This window comes from Channa argus, chromosome 18 (genome assembly GCF_033026475.1).
Source record: "Channa argus isolate prfri chromosome 18, Channa argus male v1.0, whole genome shotgun sequence".
Classification (NCBI taxonomy): Eukaryota; Metazoa; Chordata; class Actinopteri; order Anabantiformes; family Channidae; genus Channa; species Channa argus.
In genome coordinates, this window is record NC_090214.1 from 8,024,261 (window position 1) to 8,035,243 (window position 10,983).

General features: G+C 39.8%; 1 protein-coding gene and 1 pseudogene across 4 annotated transcripts in view; both read right to left on the bottom strand.

Moving 5' to 3' along the window:
- The window catches only part of ctif (CBP80/20-dependent translation initiation factor), a 46,987-nt gene extending 37,071 nt beyond the window's left edge, over positions 1-9,916 (bottom strand). For 2 of the 4 annotated variants that reach the window (XM_067483794.1, XM_067483792.1), the window contains exon 1: positions 9,739-9,916. The gene's annotated coding sequence lies outside the window, so the exon portion shown is untranslated. The remainder of the gene's footprint in view (positions 1-9,738) is intronic. The other 2 variants (XM_067483795.1, XM_067483793.1) reach the window with 1 other exon arrangement.
- Positions 3-5,020, bottom strand: LOC137104027 (piggyBac transposable element-derived protein 4-like; annotated as a pseudogene).
- Positions 9,917-10,983: the final 1,067 nt, after the last annotated feature.

Here is a 10,983-nt window from a genome sequence, read left to right on the forward strand (position 1 = left end):
AAAAAGAGAAACATGCAGTAAGGGATAACATGAAAAAAATCAACATAGCGGGGCGCTTCTAAGCTAGAACATTATTTTTTTCTGATTAAAGGGAATATTAAATTACATGAATATCAGACAGAATATCAGAGTGTGTCAGAGTCCCAGAGAAGTGATACAAGTCAAACAGGTTTGCATACATTAACTGAGAACAATTGGAACCAGGAATAACATAACAGTTATTTGTCTCACCTTGGTCCCTCTCAACATTCAAAGAAGGCACATAATCTCACTGCTGTCCACAAACATCCATATGGTGCATCGCTTGCTTAGAAAGTGTCCATCAGCAAAACTGTTGTGGTGTACAACTACAGGTAGTTGTTATTAGAACGCTGTTCTCTAATAAATGCTCTGCTCAAAATCTCTGTGTCACCATTCACACACACGTTTCCATTTCTCTCAGTCTCTTTTTTAACCTCTTTGCTACCATTTCTCTCTCTTGTTGCTGTTGTTTGTGTGATCACCTGACCCCTGCCTAACAGGGAAGCAGTGCCCTGCCTGTCTGTCTATTGCTGCTAAGCTCCTTTACATCATGGCTTGATCACCAGCCATGCAAAGAGGATTTATGTCCCTGGAGGACGCAGAATGGTATCTGCTGAGCTCTGGGTACTCACAGGGGGTGCCCTGTTCATTTGCAGCCAACAAGTCAGCTATACAAGGTCTAAAGGCTTTTGTTTAGGTTTGGTCAAATGTTATCTAATGCCATAGCAATGAAGAAGTGCTATAGCCTAAAGAATATTATCTACCAAAAAGGCTCTATCGAAGGATCAGCTGCAGGAAAGCAATCCTTTTGACCAGGAGACTGGAACTCAAACTAGTTTCTCAAGGACATTTTAACAATAGTCTTACCGATCGCATACACACACACACTAAATGTCATTTGAAAGCACAAGAAAAATTCTAATTAATAATATAATCCGTTTTTCGTTCCTGTCCAAGCTCTAGCTAGATGCCTCGAAACAAAACCACTTATGTCACAACACCAACATCTGTTAGCTCAGCTCAACTACATCATACTAGTCATCACCTTTCTGATCTCGCAGGAATAGAAAATTCTACTCTGTGTTTATTATCGAGGTCAAAGTGGGTAGAGGAGTGGAGTGGAGTGCATTCTAAGAGGTGGTTCTAATAGCTTGGCCACCTCATTCCATTTAAATAGGGTGGCTCACCAAAACATTTAGAATTATTACCTCTTTGACAGTTTCAGAACAAATGGTCATGGGGGTCAGGGGGAATCTGTAGAAAACCTTCACCCACTGCTTGTTTCTTTCAGAACTATGTAGATAACAACAAACATGATACATGTTTGCATGAACAAATCCATGTTGTCTTGATGATCAGTTGTGTCCCAAAGCATCAAACTGCAGAAATACTACAGCTGTTCAATCTGCAAAGTACAAATTGACATCCAGGTTTACTCTATTCACAACATGTGAAGAAAGCCACTCACCGGAACAACAACAATGTACAATGATTGTGTTCCTTTGCTTAGCAGTCAAGGCACTCTCAGGGTAAAAAAGGAAAATTTACATGAGGGGAGAAAATCATTGCAAAGACCTGGACTTCAACATAAGTAGTGCTGAGTCTGATTAATTCCAATACAGTTTAAATGAATAAAGAAACATTCAATTAATGTAGGCTCGACATTTGGAACACTGGGTTCATTGATGGGTATTGGTTGTAGCTGCAGCACTACCAACATCCTACTATTGTCCTTGAAATGTACTACAGAATTACTGCCAGTAGAAACTGTTGCCAATTATTGCCAACTATTGATGGGTGCACTAACACAACAGCCACATAGTGTTTCACATTTTGGTGTGCAGCACCAATAAATCACAAAGCAGCAGATGCATTATAGGCCCCCAAATTACATCAACTTCCATATATAAAATAAACACCAGATCTGTGAAATGGGCCTCAAAAATCATTTTCCTGCTGTGTTTTGCAACACCTCACACTAAATCCACAGCATACTGTTAATTTGGTGGAGGGAAAGAAGTCATAATATCCGTTATTTGTTCCAAGGTGGCAAAAATATGCTCATATGAGAGCTAACAAGCCAAACTAAAACGCAGGAAAGGGGACAACGCAGCAAACCAATGCATTTACCAGACAAATTAAAGGCTACTGTTGAGTGTACATGAGGAAAACTAACAAAAACAGTCTGCAGACTGTTGGCCGCTCTAAACTGAGTGCAAGGCAAGGAGCACGTCTCACATTGACCAAACAACACATACTTAAAAATGTAGCACTGATATGGGCTCTCACATGGCAAGACAGTTATGCAAATAATGAATGGAAGTGACCTAAAGAAACAGTAAGTTCCTGAGTTGACTGAATGGCACGCTAACAAGATGACAGGACACCTGACAAAGCCAGTATAACCACTAGCCAACAAAGATGGATTAAGAGTGCAAAAGGCAAAGCAGCATGTATAGTAGAATTAGAGACAACACCCGAAGCACAGCACCATATAGATGCTACACGTAACAGACAGACACAGCATGGCACTGGGCAGCACACTGCTTCTTTGTTGGAGAGGCAAAATCAATTCCTAGCTATACTGTGTATCTTCTATTAAAAGGATAAATCACCATAAATGTAATGTAAAACTTACAAAAAGAAAAAACAATTATGATGGTGAACTTTTGTGCAGTAACCTTCCCTACCCTAAAACCTGGAAGACTAAACTAACAGCATGGCATAGTTGCTTCAGAAGTCTTGGTAATGGGGTGAATTCACTTACTTCATAAGTGAACTTAAATCATAATCTGTTCTGGTCAAAAGAGACCTAAAGCACTAATTATATACATATACATCACAAACAAAGTAAAACAAACACTGACCATCAGAGATTTGCAGTCATTGATATGTATACACATTAACTAGACAGCTAGAACCATAATCCTTACAACCCAGAATATAAGAGTCAGTCTACCAAGCAGCAGTCATAGTTAGTGTTGTCAACCCATGCAGTGAGATCTGCTAATACGCCTAATCTGGTCTACTACTTACTGGCTGGCTGGTCAAACTCACACTTTGCTAATTTGAAGGGTCAGAAAGTAGGTTTCCATTAAAATGTTAAAAACATTTAAAGAAATTGTCTATTATATCTGGAATCCCTTTTTTGGTACTAAATGGTGCGTTCCCATCTGGAATTGACAAGAGGTCACACACATTTTACAATTTCACGGCAGTAGGCTTTTGACCTCTGTTAGTTGGTCATGCAATGTAATGCAATGTGCTCTTTACTACCTGGCTTCATTATGAAGCAGGACTTTGGGAAAGGAAAATGCAATCGAATGCATGTTTCCATGCCTTCCACTTAAAACATGACTGAAATAATGTTTTAAAAATATAAAACATTCTTAACACACCATCCCATATCTATGTAACATGACAAGTCATTCAAAATCATGTTTTCAAGCAATTGGCACACTTAAGAAGGATGCAGAAACTGATGCAATACATCCGCAAGATGTCACCAAAATAAAGTTAAAACAGACACAACCTCCTCTGCAGGGAGAACAGATAACACAATAAATTCTTGTATTATGTTGAAAAAAAATCACATTCATTATGTTGCGGGTCAAAATGACCCGCACTGTGTAAATCCTCTCAGAACTGTCAAAAAACTGGGTTAAAACAACAGCAACGTTATGTTCCATTAGATTAACATTTAAAAAAGAGACATAAAATACAATTTGAAATTCCAGAACTATTTGTAAAAACTATTTAGTTAGTTTTTCCTTCTTCACAAACACATTTCTTTTTAACTTGCCCTATTTTCTGATAATTTCAATGTTGTCCAAATGATGGACATAATGTAACTGTGTGCTTTCTGCAGATGTAATTCTTGCATTTCACACAAAAGGTGCTTGTTTTACTGTCCTTTTGGGAGGGACAGTTCTGGCATCTATTCCATTTCTTTACACCTGTATCCATTGGATCCATTGCAGATTGGTTGGATGGCACAAACTTGACTTTTTCAATGACAGCTGCAGCTGCTGGGGAACGAGCTGGCCTGGCTCACCTCTGGATTTTGGGAGTGACAAGGCTTTTGCCCAGTTCTTCCAGGAAAAGCCGACGTCGGTACAATTTGCCAGCATTCCATGCTAGTTGATTTCAGTAAACAGGACATAGGCATTGTGAGCAGATGCATTCACAATGTTATACAAAATCACAAAGGGCCAACAGGCTGTCTTGTGCTGGCAGCTGTATGTCACTGTGACTTGTCTAGATTGACAGCTCCTCCTTTGGTGGAGTTGTAGTCCAGGATCATTTGTAGCTTCTTGTCTTCTCTTGTGCTCAGAGATGATCAGATCTTTGTGCACTGTGCTCATGACAAGAACATTCTTGTTTCTCTTTGGGCAGTATGAAACTACTGTTGCTTTCTCAGTGAAAACAAATATTGAGGAATACAGAGATCTCTCCTGCATCTTCACAATTTCACTGGGACATTTTGGCTTCTTTCTTCTGATTGTTCCCAACATAGTCAGCTTTCTCTTCTGAAGTTCATCTCCAAGGCGGTAGGATGTAAAGAAGTTGTCACAAGTGATGTTATGACCTTGAAGCCCTTCACTCATCTCCATCACCACATGGATCCCCTGATTTTGCTCAGATGCTCCTCCAGGTAGTTTCCAGTGTACACTTGCATATTCCATGCATAGCTAGATTTTGCATCACAGGCTGCCCATATTTTGATGCCATACTTGGACGGCTTGTTGGGCATATACTGTCGGAAGGGATAGCGACCCCTGAATGGAACAAGGTGCTCATCTACAGTTACATGGGGGCCATGCTGTACAACAAAGGTAGATTTATCCAAGACATCTCTGATTGCAGCTAGTTTGTCTCTTTCACGTCGACCAGCTCTGGTGTCACAGTGTTCAAATCGGATCACATGAGATATCATGTGAAATGTCTCCAGAGACAATCTCGAAAGATTTTTTTCTTTCTTTGGGTCTGAATGTCTATTCAGAGGCAATCAAATATAAATAATTAGGCAATCAAAACCTCAAAAGTCCATAAAAGAGACATGTTTGATTTGGATCTGAGCAGCTTCCTACCCACATTAAAGTGTCCGGGTCAAAATGACCCGCAACATCATCTTTGTATACAAAGTCTGCACAGACATTCCAGGACACATCAAAGTGTCCATATTTTACAGACCAGTTCATGACCCCAGATGAGGAAAAGTCACAAACTTTCATAAAGAAAAACTAAGGATAACTGGTACTTTGGTGAACAAGAAAACTGAAATGGGTCAAATTGACCCGTAACATAATATGAAGGTTAATAAGTAAAAAGTTTTCATTAAAAGGTGAAGGGAAAAATTTAGAGTAAAATAAGTAAGTAGTCGAGATAAAATAAAGAAGACATTTAAAAAGAAGTTAATATTAAATAGGTTGAGTTCACTACAAGCAATTTTTACCATTAAAATGCTAAAAATTAAAACAACAAAATGCTTTTATTTTGAAAGCGTTTCCTCTCTGTGTTTGTGTGTGTCCACTGTTATTAGACTTCACCACTCATTTTGCCATTTAATTGCTGAAAATTTGAAGTAAAAATCAATATACTCATCAAAATACTGTGTGTGTGTGTGTGTGTGTGTGTGTGTGTGTTTTTACTTGTTCAGTGTGAGCTCAGTGACCTGAATCTAGAGGAAGAGATACCCAGTAGAAGATACCCAGCACATTGATAAGTATATAGATAAAACAGTAGCCCCATTGTCCCCCTTTAATGATCAAAAAGGGGTGGATTGGGAATGTGCAGTAGTGTTGAACTGTAGTCCATAAATGCTACTCTGTCAAAATCGACCCCACCCGTACACACACGCACACACACACACACACACACACACACACACACACACACACACAAAAGAGAGGGTATGTCACGTAATACACCTCACAGCCCTGAAAAAAATGAGTGTTCAATGGTAACAAAAGAGAGGCAACAAAGGTTAGACAACCAACAGACCTATGGCCATTATTGGTTAGAGTTGAACACATGGACTAAGAACAAAAAGTCTGAGAAGAAAGCTCAGCCACAGAGGACCACAACTGTGACAATAGTCTTTCAATTGTTTCCAAAAATACAGCCTTTATATTATTTTGGAAATCTATGAACTCCTGCATTAAGCTAAACGCCTTATGCTCTCAGCTTTAATTTACAACTTGATTTCACTTCTTTTACAAAACTACCATGTATTGCCCTAATTACCCCTCATGGTCTCCCTCTTTCTTCATTACTGTAGGTTTCACTACCCTGTCATTAATACAGTCCAGGTAGCATAACAAGCAGCAGTTCCCACTGAAAAAAGGCTATAGAACTGTGTATAGACCCGACTTACATGCTGCTAGTCAAATAAACCACAGAATCACGATTTGTTACTGAGACGATGTTATTAAATTTCCAGTCACTGTTTGACCTCAAAGAGCGGAGTTCCCAGCCTTAATCATTCATCACCTCAAAAATGACTGCAAAAATGACCCAATGACTCCACCCTGTTCCCACCTTAACGAGCCTATTCAGGCCAGGGTGGAACAAAGGCCTAATCTGGAGGATATAACTGCCGCTTCATTAAGACTGAAGAAACTGTTTGGATAAGTAGCGAAACGTTTCTAAGCAAAAAGAAAGAAGTCCAGCTGACATACCTAAATTAGAATTGGACAGAGTCAAACAATCCATAATGCACAACAGGCCCAACTCCACAAAGGGTAAGAAAGACAAACCAATAAGATGACATTCTTCTCTCCTGCAAACAGACAGCAGGGGGGGACACCAGGTGCAAGAAAGGTGACAGAGCAACAACAAGAAACACAATGGATAAGTGGGTAAACAACCTTTCAAACAGGGACCTCACCCAGCCAGAGAGGGACGTCTTGCCCAGAGACCTAAACTTTGCAAATACCCTCAAACACGTTCCAGTTGTGGATTTTATTACAGCAACAGAATTCTCCATCCATAACAACAATCTGCTAGTCGCAGAAACGTCCCCAATCATCTGAAGACAAAAAAGAGACATCTGAGGACAGCTCTCAGGGCCTGTGGTTACTCTAGGTGGGGCCTTAAAAAAGATGGCATACAGATCCTTCTCTTAACAGAGGAGACCTCAGGCACAACCTGTCTCCCATTCATGCTGTCCTTTCATCCATCACCAGGAAGATTAAGACCCCTTCACACATCCACAAAGAGGGCCAAACCTAACGACCCCCATTTTAGGGGTCTCCACCCTGATCCCACCTCTCACCTTAACAAGTCTATTCCGGCCAGTGTGGAACAAAGGCCTACTCTGGAGGATATCGCTGGGTTCCCTAGCCACTTTATTCAAACTGAAGAAACTGCTTGGATAAGTAGCAAAACATTTCTAAAAAATTCAGATGACATGATTCAATCTTAGGGTCACCTCGAAAAACAGCCTTTACAGACTATGTGCTGAGGGTGCAGATCATAGGGGTGAGGATACAGCACTGACATTGCTTAGAAAGTCTGAATTAGGCAGAGTTTAACCATCAGCCAAACTAATATTCCTATTGCTGTGATAAGACCATTCTTGTATTTCATTGTCAACTTTTAAGAATAAATTGCATTTGATGGGAGGTGGTAAAAATGTACTAATTGTGCATCTACAGAACAACGATCTTCCTGAAAACCCCAAAGTAAATCCTACTTAATGTTAATGTTCCACTACTGTCATGGAGATGATTAAGCAGCTCAGCGATTGAGTACAGACAACGTGTATTTACAAGGTTTGGATACTATCTATGATTGATTTATACATGAATCGTATGCTGGGCAGATGCAAGCTACCAATATTACATATTATTACAAACATTGGATGAAATGTTACAATTCAACTGAGAATCATATTAATTTAAAATTGGATACGGACCACTTTAATGCATTTGCTTGAAATTTTCTGACTGTAACAGTTCCACAATCACTGACACATACAGCAGTCTATATGTATGGCCAGATGTTTGGTTTATTCCGTGTTTATTGTTATCAGTTAGTTGATAGCGTAACCTCACATGGGTAAATTTGTTATCGAGAATTCCTAGTTAGTTGATCGTTATTGAATTCTATCACCAAATTGACAGTATTTTCTTTTTACAACCTAAATCATTACAAACATATTGTTGCGGTCCCCTTTTTCCACATTGGAAATAACTTTATCAAAGTAAGTTTAGCCCTGTGCAGGATGAAAATATGGCTACGGTCGCATTCTGTCTTTTCCCATCAATTTAATTAATGTATACATTATTAAAATGTATAAATGTCTTTTTTAATTAGTTAACATGTATTAATTTGCCATGTCCACAAACGACCCAAAGTTAACAACTGACTTGAACAGGCAAGTTAGATTTTACTACAGGCACTTTTGTCTGGACACTTGCTGAACCTGATTTACCACTTGGCAGTCTAATAAATTCACATATGCTTTTAGTTGAGGCACCACTAGGCCAGCAACCTCGACAAGGATCATACACTTTGAAGAGATCCTTTATTTAAAAAGGAGAACATTTTCCTCTATTTTATTAACATGATCTCTGAGCTCAGACCATATTAAATTCTGCTATTGCTTTTCTGCATCAAAGGGAGACAAATTCTTGTTCATGCCAGGGAGGGTCTCTGTTCTGTGACTTGTGGTAGCATGCACACATTCCTTCAGCATACTAAAGTCAATTTTATCCAATCAGTCTCAGGTAGCAGGTATTTAAGGAATTTTGTGAGCAAACTTGACTAAAGCATAAAACAGCAGCTCTGATTCCTGTAAGACAGACTAAATAGATACAAAAGTTAGTTAACGTATTGTAATTTAAAACGTAATTGTATTTCCAAATGGTTTGGGTTGTCCCATCTTGTGCTACTTTACAAATCCTTATATCAAACTAGCTGGAAAATCAACTGCTTGCATTTACTTCCGGTGTTTTACCTTTAATAAAAGACATCAAGAAAATTAGTGGTTTCACTTTGTCCTACCACAGTCTCTAGCATCAGCTTTGATCCACTCTTTGTTGGAGGGGGCAAACAGCTGAGACGGGGTAGTGATCTGCAGCAAGCTCAGCTCCTTTACTAGTCTGACTGACACATATTGAATGTTCCCTGTCATCCCTGTACAGAGACCAAACGGAATGCAAACCTGAAGATATGCACTGACAATAACGATTCAATCATTATGACGACTGCTGTTACCGTTCCTGTGTTTTGCACTCCGTAACCACGCCCATGCTGTGCAGGATGCTTGTGCTGTATGTAGCAATCTGTAAGCCAAGTAGTGTGTCTAGACAGGACCTTTCTAGCAACACTTGCCTGCAACACGGCGTCCTTGCCATACTTACAAAGCTACATGTGGAGACGCCTCCACGCCCTGTGTGTCTGGCCGCGTATCACCGGTAACAATGGTGACGCAAGGTTTGAGGCTAACCAGGCGGCTAGCGCTAGCTAGCTCTTAAGTACAACAATAAACAACCACAGGCCACAAATTACGAATTGAAACCACCCACCGTCAATTCTGCTAAATCTACAGATCAACCATTTGAGGTAAACGCTTAACCAGGCCACTTAAAAGCGACGGCACGCAACATATTCGGCATCTTATCAAACTGTTAACTGATTGCCATGGTTATAGCACTCCCAATGGTACCGCCAGACACCTTCAACCGGCTAAAAATTGGGACAAAGCCTTACCCGACTCAAGATTCTGACTCCTGGTGAACTTCGGATCACCTCCTGAGATCAAAGCAGCCGTGTCATGGGTGTGTTTCTCACAAGAGAAGTGGGAAAGATTAGCTAGCTACTGATAACTCCGACGTCCCAGGAAAAACGGGAATGCAGGAATGTGACGTCCAGTCCGGTTTGCAGGCAGTGTTGACACGTGCACTCAGCAGCGGAGCATTGTGGGAATCCTAGTTCAGTACAGTAACTGGGATGTGGAAATATAAACAACCTTCTTATTGGCGTGTAGTTTTGATTTAAAAAAATCCGCACAACAAACTTTGTCAGCCTTCATGGTTTATTGTCATTTTCCGCTGCTGTCATAATTAGTTGATGTATTTATAGACAATAATCACTTCGTATAATTACACATGACATTAAAAATTCTATACCAATTAAAAAATTACATACGGAAAATAAAATAAACACAAGTGGAAGGAAAAACAAATAAAAATTCTTTCCAAACTGAAGACGGTTTATGTTATTTTTCTAATAGCCACATTTTGTAATATTCTTGTTTGTCAATATGGGTAAAGCCCCTGGTAACAGCTAGAGTTGATATATTTGAATCACTCATTTTTGGTTTCATTCCTGTCCTTATACAGTCATTTTTTGCAATGCTGTGTCCAACATTCAATCTATAGTCCAACAGGAAGGATTTGGGAAAATCATGTATCCTATCCCGTCCCCTTCTTAAAATAAACAAATAGTATAAAAAAACAACAACCTTGACCTGAAAGCTTGTCACAAACACATAGAAAAATCTTTTTAAAGTAATCATGACCCCTTGTGGAAAACGAGAAAAGTGCAGTTAGAAAAATCGTCTACACCACAGACCCCACTGTCTGTTGTGCGTGATTCTGTAGTTGAAGATGTGTGTGCGTTTACACATTCTGAACATGCCGACCAGAGGGATTTATCAGGGTCATCTGTCAATATGGTAGACAGCTGGAAGAAAGAGCGTAGACAGATTTACTGACAGATAGACCTGCTAACGAACATGAAACGGAGCTTTTCATAGTCAGTAAGATGCAGCAAACAGGCACATAATGACTCACAATGTAGACAGGCAGATGAAGTACACTCTGCCTTAAAGGCAAAGCGGCCATATCTGAGAATGAACAGGTAGACAGACAGCTGAGTGGACAAAGTGCCCCTCCTGATGGCTGTAGAATCTCACCACCACAGTCAGAGGCTAATTAACCACGATCGCGTAAT